Below are 13,386 nucleotides of genomic sequence, written 5' to 3'. Positions count from 1 at the left end.
CTTAACTATCTGACTATAGAGTTGATAGGACAAGTCCCCAACTAACTCTGACTGACTAAATAACTGAAATACTGGCATAACTGAATATAAGATAACTCATCCTCGAAGGATGAGGACTCACCACGGCTATTATAGCTGATGCACTGGAAAGTCTTAAGTACAATTGAGAATCCGAGAGTCCGAACTTATGATATAAGACATCATAGTACAAGAAATGATTATGCAATCAGTACTTTGAATGTAATGTTATGCTAAATGAGGTTAGGCTGATATACATGAGTTTATGTGCATGAGTAACAACTGACTGAATGTATAGTATGAGGTACTGAGTAAGAATGCATGAAAACTGTAAAGACTGAGAATGCATGACCAAGCATAAAACAAGTTCGGAAATAGTATGTAAACTAAAATACTAAAATTTGGTAACTGAATACTGGCAAACTGTATGCTATGGTTAAGATAAATTGAACTGAATTCTGTACTGAATACTGAAACTGAAACTGTGCAATCGATATGCCCCAGTCTGAGCTGATCGGAGTTCAACATGTAACCCTAGTTAGAAGGGTGATAGTACCGTGCCACGGTTACTGACAATAGCTGTGGAGTCAGTCCTAATCTAGCGGGTGACCCCTGAGATCAGTCTTAAACTAGCGGGTGATCCCTGAGAATATCAGTCCTAAATTGGCAGGTGACATCTCATAACTTATGCTGGCTACATAGTTCTAGAGTTAGGGATTTCTTCTAAGGAACCATTTCTAAATAATGGGTGAGACCCTATCCCTAGGTTCACTCGGTGCTAAATCATACTTCCCACTGAACTGGTACTAATTTTGGTACTGAACTAAGTTTAACTAAAAAAGAAATTGGCTTAGATTACTGAATTGATCTAAGTTTGACAGACATGATAACTGACTGAACTGATAATGCTAATACATGTTTGAAACCATTCTAAAAATACTGAGACTAAGTAAACAACTAAATTTTGGGTATTTATAACCCCAAGGACTCGATAGCAATAACACTAGGAACACATGAACACTTTAAAACCATGATAGGAACCGCTGTGCAAAAACTCATCTCTTAGAAATTTCATTAAACATATGAGGGCCATGGATTAAAGCATGGGAATAGTTAAATCATGAGATGCTAACATAATTGAAATACTACAAATCATGGATTTAGGGAGTTAACATGCAAATAACACCATTTAAACGTGTAAGGTTTAATTTCAACAACAATTACTTATAAACATCATGTAAAATAAAAATTCATGGGAGTTCATGGATAAAGTTCATAATAACATGTAGATATCATTCTTTTCACATTCACAAAAAATGCTATAATTTTTCACTCGGGTATCGCATTAAGGCGAAATTGGTATCGTTGGAAAGCTGACTCAATTATATATAATTTGGTGGGTCTTAAACTGATAAATTACACATATTCATAAATTTATACTCATTCAAACATGACCCTTGTGAAATTGAACACCAAAAATTAGCCGAATCAAAGGCTCTTAGCTCACTTTGCTATAAGTGACACTTATGATCATCTTTCCCACCTTATATACTTTATTCACACTAAGTTAATGATCATGAAACATGGATTCAAGTATAAATCATGGGACTAGAGTTTCACTCATAGGAATAAAGGTCCAATTTCTAGCTTAGAAACGTGTGGGGTATTAAAAATAAAGGATATGTATCATGATGCTAAAATGCAAGTTAGAATGTTAGAAGAAGATTTAGAGATTTTTCTAGGATTGTAATAGGGAGCAAGTCTTAATCCTTTCCTCTTTGTCGTGTTGATGAATGTATTGATATGGTGCATCCAAGATGAAGTGTCTTAGTGTATGTTATTTACAAATAACATATTATCGATTAATGAGACATATAACAAAGTGAATGCTAGGTTGGGGGTGTGGAGACAAACTCTGAAATCTAAAGAGTTTAAATTAAGCAGGACTAAAATGGAGTATCTGGAATGTAAATTTAGTGAGGGATTGCATGAGAAAGGCATGGAAGTATGGCTAGACATACATGCTCTCCCCAAGAGTGGCAGTTTAAAAATCATGTTTCTATTATCGACAGTGATGTCGCTCATCAATAATTGCGACATGGATAAAGTGGAGGCTTATTTCTGAAGTCTTGTATGATAAAAGAATACCGCCAAACTTAAAGGTAAATTTTATAGTGTAGTAGTTACACTGGCATTGTTGTATGGGGTGAGTGTTGGCCAGTCAATAACTCTTATGTTTAGAAGTGTGTCACAGAGATGAGGATGTGAAGATTGATATATGGCCAGGCTATGTGTGATAGAATCAGGAATAATGTTATTTGAGATAAGGTGGGAACTACATCCACAGTAGACAAAATGAAAGAGGCGAGATTGATATAGTTTGGACATGTGATTAGGTAAGATTCAAACACCTCAGTTAGGAGGTGCGAGAGAGAAGATGTAGTATGTATGGAGAAGGATAGAGGTAGGCCAAAGAAGTATTTGTAGGAAGTAATTAGATAGTTAATGGCGCATATTTAGGTTACCAAGGATATGAGCTTAGATAATGGGATATGGGGGATGCGTATTAGAGTAGACGGTTAGTCAGGTAGGAGTGTTGTCATGATTTAATCATAGTATGGTAGCTTTGGATTTAGTCGTAGATATCTATCATTGTTGGTGCTTATTATATTTCAATTATCACACTATATTTATGGTTAATTATTGTTATTATGGTAGATTTTTCACTATTCCGTTGTTAGTTTTCATATTTTATTCACTATTTTCCTTTTCTTTGTAATTAGATTTGCTACACTTGAGCCAAGAGCCTTTTGAAAACAACCTCTCTACCACTTAAAATATTTTATTGCGTATGTTGTTGTTGATGACGATGACGATGATGATATTGCTACACTTCTAGAATATAATATTACCTATCTAAACTTTCCTACATTGCCAGTTGGCATGATAAGTAGTCTCACTATCTGTGTAATGTTTAAGTGGGTGTTTGGATTGACTTGTTGACTTTTAAAGCAAAATACAATTTTAACTTATGACTTTTGGCTTATTTTAGCCTTTTTAGAATAAAGTAAGTTCTTTTAAACGCTTTTTCATTTCACCTAAACACTTTAAAAGTGCTTAAACCTTTTTTTAAAATTAAAGTTGGCCACGCGGGACATTTTAATACAAGAACCAAAGAGTACAAAGCGTGAATAGAATTTCAAGTTCCAAAGCTTCTAAAACAAAAGGCAAACAAAAATAAAATAAAAGATAATAAAAATCTCAAAAACATTGAAGAGTCTAGAAGAGCTCAAATGAGATTTAGCTCTTCAACATTAATATTTTCACTGTAGCTGCCATCAAACTTCATAGTCGTTCTAAATTGATTAGATAAGTTTGGTGAAGATTAAATCTACACTAACTAATTTATATTCTCAACCCCAAATCTGCATTTCATCGAGCTTGAGCTATTTTCACCTAGGACATTTAAAGTCTCTTATGAATGCCATAAAAATCGACTTAGTTAAGATTTCTCCAACTCTATGTGAACAAATTTGGTCAATAAAATCATAGTTATTGATATTTCTTGAAATCACTTATAAAACCTTTGCAATATACGAATACACCATTGTATCTCCTCTTTTCTACAAATTGAGATTTGGCCATGCTATACTACAAAATAGAGGATCTTCTATGGTATGTCAAATAACCTCTTTAAAGACCAATTTTCTATTGTTAATTGTTTAGACTACTTGGTTGTTTAATTTTTCCTCTTCCTTGTTTCTTAGCAAATTAACCTTGAAAGCTAATACCACTGTACAAGATTCAAGAAAAAAATGTGAATGATCCTACCAATCATCTATAAATCTCACTTTTTTTTGTTATATCTATAGTTGTAGCTCCTGTAAATATATTTGTTTCCCTTTATTTTGCTGCTTGTGTGATTGTTTCTTCTCTTATCCGTATGCTTTTTCTTGGTTTGTATTGTTATCCATCGATATTGAAATCTCTATTTTGGATTTTTTTGATTATGAGATTTGGCACCTGATTCTATCTATGCTAATAATAAGTTTTGCCTTCGTTGGTATGTCCTGCATTGATGTAGATATTGTTCTTTGTGTACCTACAACAGAGAAAACACGGTTAGAAAAAAAATCATCTAGCTTGCTGCATTCTGTGAGAAATTGCTCCACCACCACCTCTATATTAGCCATTAGAAATTTAATTTTCCTTAAATCCATAGAAATGCACCAAGGAACTTTCCATACCCCATATATTATTTTCTTCACTATAAGAGATGGATGTTAGAGGAAGAAAATTTTGATTAATGCAATAAGATATAATATTAGTGCTACAACCTGAACAAATTAGTACAATCATCAACTCTTATTGCTTCTACATATATCAAATTTCCCTCTCATTCCTAATGCAGGAAAACACTAGAACTAGGGTTTGGGTTCCCTTTGACTGCTCCATTTGAATTGCATTTGTATGCTTCAAAAGTTTGTGGTCTCCAAAATACCACTTTTCACCCTATCCTTCGAGTATATTCCTCAGAGAAGTTCACCATTAGTGGCCAATTTGTAGGAAAATTGCTCAACCATGTACAATTGTTTCGAGCCAAATGATATAAGTTTTTGTTAATTTTCATTTCCACTCCAAAATATGTCATCTTCCTCAATAATTAATAGTATAGTATTTCTTATCTTCCATATTTGCCACAAAATAAACATAGGAAATGCTTTACCCATAACTTTTCTGTATAACAACATCAACAATCTTATGATAAACATAGGGATACAACATCCTAGGATGGTGAGCGCTAGAAAGTAATTCAGGAAAGGGGATAAAGTAATGCCATGAAATAATAGTTCAAAATCATTCCAAGCCAATGCGCACAACCATATCCATATACAAATATATATTTATAACATGATGGAATAGGGAACAAGGATTAGAATGAACTTTAAAATATTAGCCTGGACTGTGTACCTTAATCATTATAAAATGGCACCCATGGGCTATATGGGCTCAGCCCCCCCACTGAAAGGGCCCCAATGCGTGTTAGCTGCATGAACCAGAGAATATCATATGTGCATATGCACTAAGGGTGACTCGAATACCTAGTCATATATCAATGGTGAAACGGACACCTGATCAATTAATAAGGGTGATCCAAATACCCAGTCATAAAGCAAGGGTGACTCTAGCACTCATTCATGTAGACCCCTGCGTTGGTAAACACTGTTTCTAGTATTGGTCTTCGAGACCTCCACTTTCACGCCTAGATACACAACCCCTTTTAAGACCATTTAAAACCAGTTTCATACATTATCATTCATTGAACCAATGATACATGTCAGGAATACACTATTGTTATCATCATACCAACTACACTTGCAAACTTATAATAATGCCATTTCAATTCCATTAACATGGGGGAATGCCTCAACCCCATTTGTTCATTAAATTAGCATGGGAGAATATCACGACCCTCTTTGTTTGTTAAATAAAATTTGGTTCTTTAGCCTTTTATTCTATGCAATAGTTCCAAAGGTAGTTCAATGTACATATACTTGTATTCAAAGCCAATTTCACGAGTTTAGGTTGAGGTTATCACCAATTCAATTATTAAAATCTAAATTATTGGGATAATCCACGACCCCCTAGTTTATTTACCATGAACATGCACCCTACACATTCAAAACCATCATTAAAGCATGAAAATTTATATGTAAACCATGGGAACATCATTTAAGATAATAATCATTAAAAACCTTAACCCACATTCCAAAGACAACATTCAAAACCACTTGAATAACAATTGAAAGCACATGCTTTAATAAAATAAGATTTGGGGAAGAGTAATATGCCTGAGATATCAAGAATTACGGAGAGAAATCACCCTTGGAAGCTCTAATTGCCAATCTCTTTGAAATCCTAGGAGTTCTTGACTTAGGGATTCGAGAGTGTTTAAGAGTTGTATTTGATTGATAAAGGATAGAAATAGGTTAACCAAGGTGCTTTATGGTCGTGGGTCCTAAGTGGGGAAAGAGGGAAATTTCCAAAGTGCCCTTAATAAAAATCTAAAGAATAGTCGCTTGTGACCACAGGTCACCTTATGACTCGTGATAACATATTAAAATTCATCACCATGAGTCATATCCTAGGTAGAATCATGGGGCCTTCCCACTACTTACCTTATGACACATACCATACGGATTGTATACGACTTATTAGGTCTTAGTCATTGTCAAGATAGAATCAAGGGCCCCACATACTATTGAGGCTACAATTTTCACTATACAGTTTATATGGAGTCTTCATGACTTTTAAGGTACAAGTTATGGTCAGGGCAGTAACCTAGACAAACCTTACTAGTCGAGCTATGATTTGGGTCATACAACCTATATGGACACCTTACGACTCGTAAGGTAAGTCGTGGTCTGAGCAGTAAGCTCAAAACTCAGGGATTTTTCAGAGGTAAAAATATGGGGTGTTATAAGAACTCTTAAATTCCTATTGTCAAATAGTGAATTCAATGCTCTAGCCAATACTTTAATAGAAAAAATAAATTATGCAAGAGAAAAAGGATCCCTTAGCCAGTACTTCATCAAACAAAATAAATAGTGCAAAAGAAAGAGGATCCCCTTGCTTTGCTCTCCTAAAAGTATGGAAAAACTATTAATTTGTCTATTTATAAGAATATAATATAAATTATTATCCACTAATCTCCATTTTACAACCCAAATTTATCATGAGTGGCACCTATACTAACCCTCTGGTGGGAGAACCATTAAACCAAATAATCACTAACAACACTTGGCAATATTTTAAATGCGAAGAAAACCAATACTTTATTATTAACCAATGTCTAAATAGTTCTAAAAATAATGAAAAAATATATTGAAAAGCCTAAAATGACTCTCAAAACTGAAGATCATAATGCCAAAACATTCACTAATATAATATCCATAGTTACAACCCATAAACTAACAATGAACTAACCTGTCTATGATTGAAACAAATGGAAAAGAACATAATGTAGGAAGGATCCATGGTTATTAGAAAAATTATGCTCACCCTTGGATTAGGAATCATATTGTGGTCTTCAAATGAGGTCTCGTAGAAACTGTTGAAATATGCTCTATACTCAACAAAAAAGAAGAGCACAGGGTAGCATCAACAAAAACACTATATAATGGTTGGACCATAGGCCAAGCTTAAAAATATGAAAAACAATCGTAAACAAGAAGCAACCAAGTCACCTAACAAGCAAATATTCAACCAAGTTTTTTTACCATAATATCCAAGTTCTCTTATCAAGTCAATCAAATAACATAACCCGTTTTAACAATTGATACCTAATTTGATCCAACTGTAATAATTTCCAAACACATAAGTTTTTACCTTTTCAAAACACATTATTATTATACAACAAGTATTTGCCCGATTCAAGTAAACTATCAACAATCCAGGCCACACAAGGATTCCAATATATCACCAAGTAAATTGGACCATACAAGGATCCCAAATAAATCACCAAGTAAATCAGATAGAACATAATTCCCAAATATATCATCAAGTAAAATAGATCACACAAGGATCCAAATGTAATAACAATAATGTAACCCGATCCACTCAAGGAAACATCAAACTCTTAATACCTTATACATACTTCCTCATTATCAAATAGCAAATTTAACGCTCTAGACAATACTACAATATACAAAATAAACAATGCAAGAGAAAGAGGATACCCTGGCCAATACTTTAGCAGACAAAATAAATAGTACAAGAGAAAGAGGATCCCATTGCTTTACTCTCCTAGAATTATGGAAAAACCATTAAGTTGTCCATTTATAATAATAGCATATAAAATATTTTGCACTAATCTCCATTTCACAACCCAAATCCATTGGGAGTGTCCATACTAATTCTCTAGTGGGAGAACTATTTAACGCGAATAATTGTTATAAATACGTAGCCATATTTTAAATTCAAACAAAATTAATTCTTTATTAAATAAACAATGTCTAAATAGTTTTAATAAATAATGGATAAATATAAAATCCTAAAATTCCCCCAATTACTAAAGGCCATCGTGCCAGAACATCTATTAAAATAATATCCATACTAACAACCTAGAAAACTAACAATGGTCTAAATTGTCTATGTTTGAAAGAATGGACAAGAACATAATGAAAGAAAGATCCATGTTACACAAAATATTAACCTCACCCTTGGATTAGGAATCATGTTGCAGCCTATAAATGAGGTTTCATGGAAGTCACTGAAATATGCTCTGCACTCAATAAAAAAGAGAGCACAGGGTAGCATCAGTACAAAACCACTATATATTGGTAGGGTCATAGGCCATCTTAACTAAACAATGTGAATAACAATTTGTAAACAAGAAACAACCAAGTCATCTAATAAGCAAATATTCAACTAATTTCTTTTACCACAATTTACAAGTTCTCTTATCAAGTCAATGAAAAAACATAACACGTATTAACAATTGATACTCAACTTGATCCAACTATAATAGTTTCCTAATACATAAGTTGTTACTTTTTCATAACACCTTGTATTATTCAACAACAAGTATTTTCTCGATTCAATTACAGTACCAACAATCTGAACCGCATAAGTATTTCAATATATCACCAAGTAAATTAGACCAAAAAGGATCCTGAATATGTCACCAAGTAAACTAGACCATACATGAATCCCAAATGTATCATTAATTAAACTAGATCACATAGGGATCTAAATAAAATAATGATAATGCAACCTAGTTCACTCAAGGAAATATCAATTTCTTAATTACTATATACACATATTCTAATAGTCTTATTTATGTCCACGAGCCATGACCCGTAGAGGATAAGCTCAGTCTATACAGAATGACCCTTCAAGGTCATTTTCTTTATTTTCATGCATTTTTGGTTTTTGATCCTCTCCATAGTTGCTACAGGTCATTTATTACTTATTGGAATTGTCGGTTTGGTTTTCGGTTATTTTTTTAGGTTGTAGGCTCATTTCCCTATTTTGGAGCTTTCGTTGTTAAGAAATTAGTCTCAGACCAAAAATCCTAGAAAATCAAATCAGAAGGAGATTTTGATAGTGTTATCAACTCTGGAATATCTATTTTAGGTAAAGAGACCCTTGGTCTAGGTCTTGAGGCTTCCGAACTCATTTGGGATATTCTTTGAAAGTTGGTTGAATTGGCACATTGGGTTTGGAGCCTATATTTTGCTGAAACAACCTTCATTGGGAATTCTATCAATTTTGTTGAGTCTATAATGCCGTTTTTGATGGGGTAGCATTATTCATTTGCATCCATGGGACTCTGGATGGTCTCGGATCACCCAAATAAAAAATATGGAGAATGTTGATTTTGGTGTATTGCCAATGCCCCCCGTGTTGCCTGGGCAACCAAGGGGCTATATTCTAATTTTTAAGTCTCCTTAGTGACCAAAAAGGCTGCCTAGGCAAGGTCACCTTAGCAACAAAATAGTTGCCTAAGCTATAGTTCTGACCCATTTTAGGCTTGAACCCTGCTCGATCTCAATTATTTTCTCCATTTCATAACATTTTTTGACACCATTTTAGCTCAAAAATTAGTTGTTAAACATCAATTTAAGGTTGGGGTTATTGCGGTTACGTCAAGGTAGCCTCTATCTCATTTAAATCTTATAAGTTTTGAGATTTCTCTCTCCTAATTTCTCTATTTTTGGTTCTTGATGCTTATTTACATTGGGATGATTTGAGTAAGCTATTCAGCTTAGATTGTACTTAAATTTTGGGCAAAATATCCTTGACTCAATAGGGACTTATTGCCAGTTCTAATTTCAGGATTTCATGAGTAGTCCCATGAGCCTATTTTAGATTTGATTTTTGACCTAAAGTATTATATAGAAATATGGGTGTCACAACCCAAACCAGGTCCTGGCCGTTACGGGTATCTCAAGTCCTTACCAAGGATCGGACACCACCCCTTTTGCCTAGCCAAACAGGATTCAACACTGGCAATGACTGAATTCCAAACATATAATAAAATACTATACTTAACAAGTTAAAAAATATTTAAGGTTTGTCAACAATCGACAACATATAACCGGTAACCAATAACTAATAACCAATACCCAAATCCAAAATTATATACACAAAACCTCTACTAAACCGAAAATAATCTAAGTCGGGACATGCCCCCAACCTTGACAATGATAATAATAATGATAATGTTAATGCAAACTCTTTAATTCTAGCTTATGAAAAGGTAATCAATGGATTGATTAAGTCTTCCAGAGAATGGAATCTCTCCACTTTACCACAAGGACTGACGAACTAATCCAATCCACCTAACACTGGACAGGAAAAGTAGGATTGCCTTTGGACCCTGTGTTGCGTGGGGTTATAGCATCCGAAGATGGTTAGTGGGTTGAGCACTAGCATGTAACTCAAGGAGAAGGATAAGGTAATGACAGTTTAATAATCCAGCTCAACTCAATGTACATGTTCACATACATGCTTGCATACTTATAAACTTGTATAAGATTGGGATATAAAACATAGTTTATCATGCACTTTAAAATTTTAGCCTTGATTGTGTAGCCTAACAATCATTTAATAGTTCCCACAGGCCATATGGACCCTAGTTCTCATCCCCTAGTCGGGCCTTTGTGCGTGTAGCCGCACGAATCGGAGAATAATTTCATATATATGCACGGGGAACTCAAACCTTCAAATCATATACTAAGGTGACTTAAGAACCCGATCCTAAAATGTATTATGGGGTATTTGAACCTCCCAAATCATGTAGTAAGGTGGACTACCACCCGACCATAAGCAAGGGGACTCAAACCCTAAGCCATTAAGAACCCTGCGTAGTCAAACGTGGTTTCCAGTTTTGGTCCCTCGGGGACTGCCACTTTCACAACCCAACTACACAACCCCCTTTAAGCCCCATTAAAACATTTAACACACATTCTCACTCATTGAACCATAATATACATTCAGGCATACACTATTGGTATCATCATTTTAACTACACTTGCAAGGTATCATCAACATGTAAAATCAATTCCATTTAGTCGGGAAACAACACCTTTTGTCCATTAATACAATGTGAGGGAACACCGAATCCCTTTGTTTGTTAAATCAAACCATCATGTTTCAATAACCTCTTTATATTATGAAATTGTTCAGAAAATAGTTCAATGTAATATTTTTATTGGTACTTAAAACTCCTTTCACAATGTTGGGTTGGTGTTGTTGCCAATTCAATTGTCAATATTCACAAAATTTGGAGAAATTAGAATCCTCTAGTTTATTCACCATACCCATGCATCAAATTTATTTCAAAACCACTATTTAAACATAAACAATGCATATATAAACATGAAACATCACATAAACAATCATTCATAACCCTCAACCCATGTTCTAAAACCATCATTAAAACCACATGGATAACTATTTAAAACATATGATTTTACAAAGTAATAGTTGAGGAAGAGTAACATACCTAAAATATCAAGATTTATGGAGAGAATTTGCTCTTAGGAGCTCTAATTAATAAACTTCTTAGAAACCCTAAGTATCTTGCTTGACAGAATTTAGAGAGTTTGAGAGAGTGTTTTTTATTGTGAATATTACGTTAATAAAGTCCCAAAGAGGGTTTTAAGTCATGGGAGCTAAGTGGGGTAGGAGGGAAACTATCAAGATACCCTAAATTAAAAGACTAAAAATTGATGCCCAGTCGCTATGAGTGGCCTCACAACTAGTAGGGTCACCCTGCGACTTGTTTAGTCTAGTCGTAGTTTGGACAGTGTCCAGGGCCACCCCACACTTTTTTGTTTATGTGTCACACCATACGACTCGTATTTAGTCCTTATGACTCATAACATGCTAGTCGTAGTCACAACAAGAACTTAGGATAGTACACTGGTTCCCCTACGATTGGAACACTACAACTTGTTATGAGTCTTGACAAATCGCAACCCCTAGTCATAGTCACAACAAAAACTCTAGGCTAACATACTGGCTAGGCTACGAGTGGGTTCCTAAGACCCGTAATGATCCATGAAGACTCATAGGGATGGTCATTGTCTTGACAATAAGTCCAAAAACTAAAAAATTTTAAGGACCAAAATCTGGGGTGTTACATTCTCCCCTCTTAGGATCAGTCGTCCCCGAATGATGAGACAAGGCATCCCTTTGCATGATTGGACATGAAATACAACTGCACTTACCTTTAACAAAGATAAAAAATAAAGATATCAGGGAAATTACAATTCCCTTTATCAGAGATAGAAAACAAAGATGGTAAGATTAACAAATACCTTAAGTACGAGTATCCGAAATGGGGAGCAAGAATGGGTATTTGTACTTCATGTCCTCTTCGGCTTTCCAAGTAGCATTTTCAAACTTTTGGTTCCTTCATAGAACCTTAATCGAAGCCATGCCCTTCATTCGCAATCGAAAATCTTACCGATGCAAGATCTCAGCCGAGACCTCTTCGTACGATAGAGAGTCCAAAATACCAACACCTTTCAAGGAACCACCAGGGAAGGATTGCCCACGCACTTCCTTATCATCGACACATGAAAAAATGGGTGAATTAAACCCAAACAGGGAGGAAAATCCAACTCGTAAGATACATTACCCACTCTCTTCAAAATTAAATAAGGGGTTACATAATAGGCATTGAGCTTCCCCTTCTTTCCAAACCACATCACTCCCTTCATGGGAGACCCTTTAAGAACACCCAATCGCCAACTTTAAATTTCAACTCCCTCTACCTCATATTCGCCTAGAACTTTTGGCAACTATGGGAGATATTAAGCCTCTCCCGAATCACCTTTACCTTTTCTATAGCCTGATAAACCAGATCGGGACCAAAAAACCCAACCTCGCCAACCTTGAATCACCCAATAGAAAAATGATATCTCTTACCATAAAAAGACTCAAATGGAGCTATCCCAATACTAGTGAGATAGCTATTATTATATGCAAACTTTATGAGCCAAAATGATCAACCCAACTACCACCAAAGTCAAGCGCACAAGACCTTATTATGTCTTCCAAAGTTTGAATAGTCTGAGTAAATGTAGTCAATAGGGAAGAAATAGCAAGTAGCTTTCCATAAACCTCCTATAATAACCGTCTAAATATAAAAAGCTCCGAATATTGGTTGGAGTCATGGATCTAGGCCACTTCTTAACCGCCTCAACTTTTTGTGGGTCCACCATGATCCTCTCACTAGGTACCATGACATGACTCGACCCCGGGCCTTGTCTTAACGGGTATACCAAGTCCAACTAGGACCAGGGACCGCCCCTTGTTACCAAAACAAACCACCTATATCCAGCCTTAGATGGG

At 35.0% G+C, this 13,386-nt stretch overlaps 1 long non-coding RNA gene across 1 annotated transcript; it reads right to left on the bottom strand.

Annotated features, from left to right (window-relative positions):
- Window positions 1–3,610: 3,610 nt before the first annotated feature.
- LOC107879645 lies at window positions 3,611–7,746 on the bottom strand. Its single transcript, XR_001677039.2, has 3 exons — window positions 7,665–7,746; window positions 7,081–7,144; window positions 3,611–4,120 (listed from the first exon to the last, which is right to left on the bottom strand). It is a non-coding gene; the product is annotated as an uncharacterized LOC107879645 (long non-coding RNA).
- Between the last annotated feature and the right edge of the window lie 5,640 nt (window positions 7,747–13,386).

Source organism: Capsicum annuum, chromosome 8 (assembly GCF_002878395.1).
Source record: "Capsicum annuum cultivar UCD-10X-F1 chromosome 8, UCD10Xv1.1, whole genome shotgun sequence".
In the NCBI taxonomy this organism is placed as follows: Eukaryota; Viridiplantae; Streptophyta; class Magnoliopsida; order Solanales; family Solanaceae; genus Capsicum; species Capsicum annuum.
This window is presented reverse-complemented; position numbering and strand designations above follow the sequence as displayed.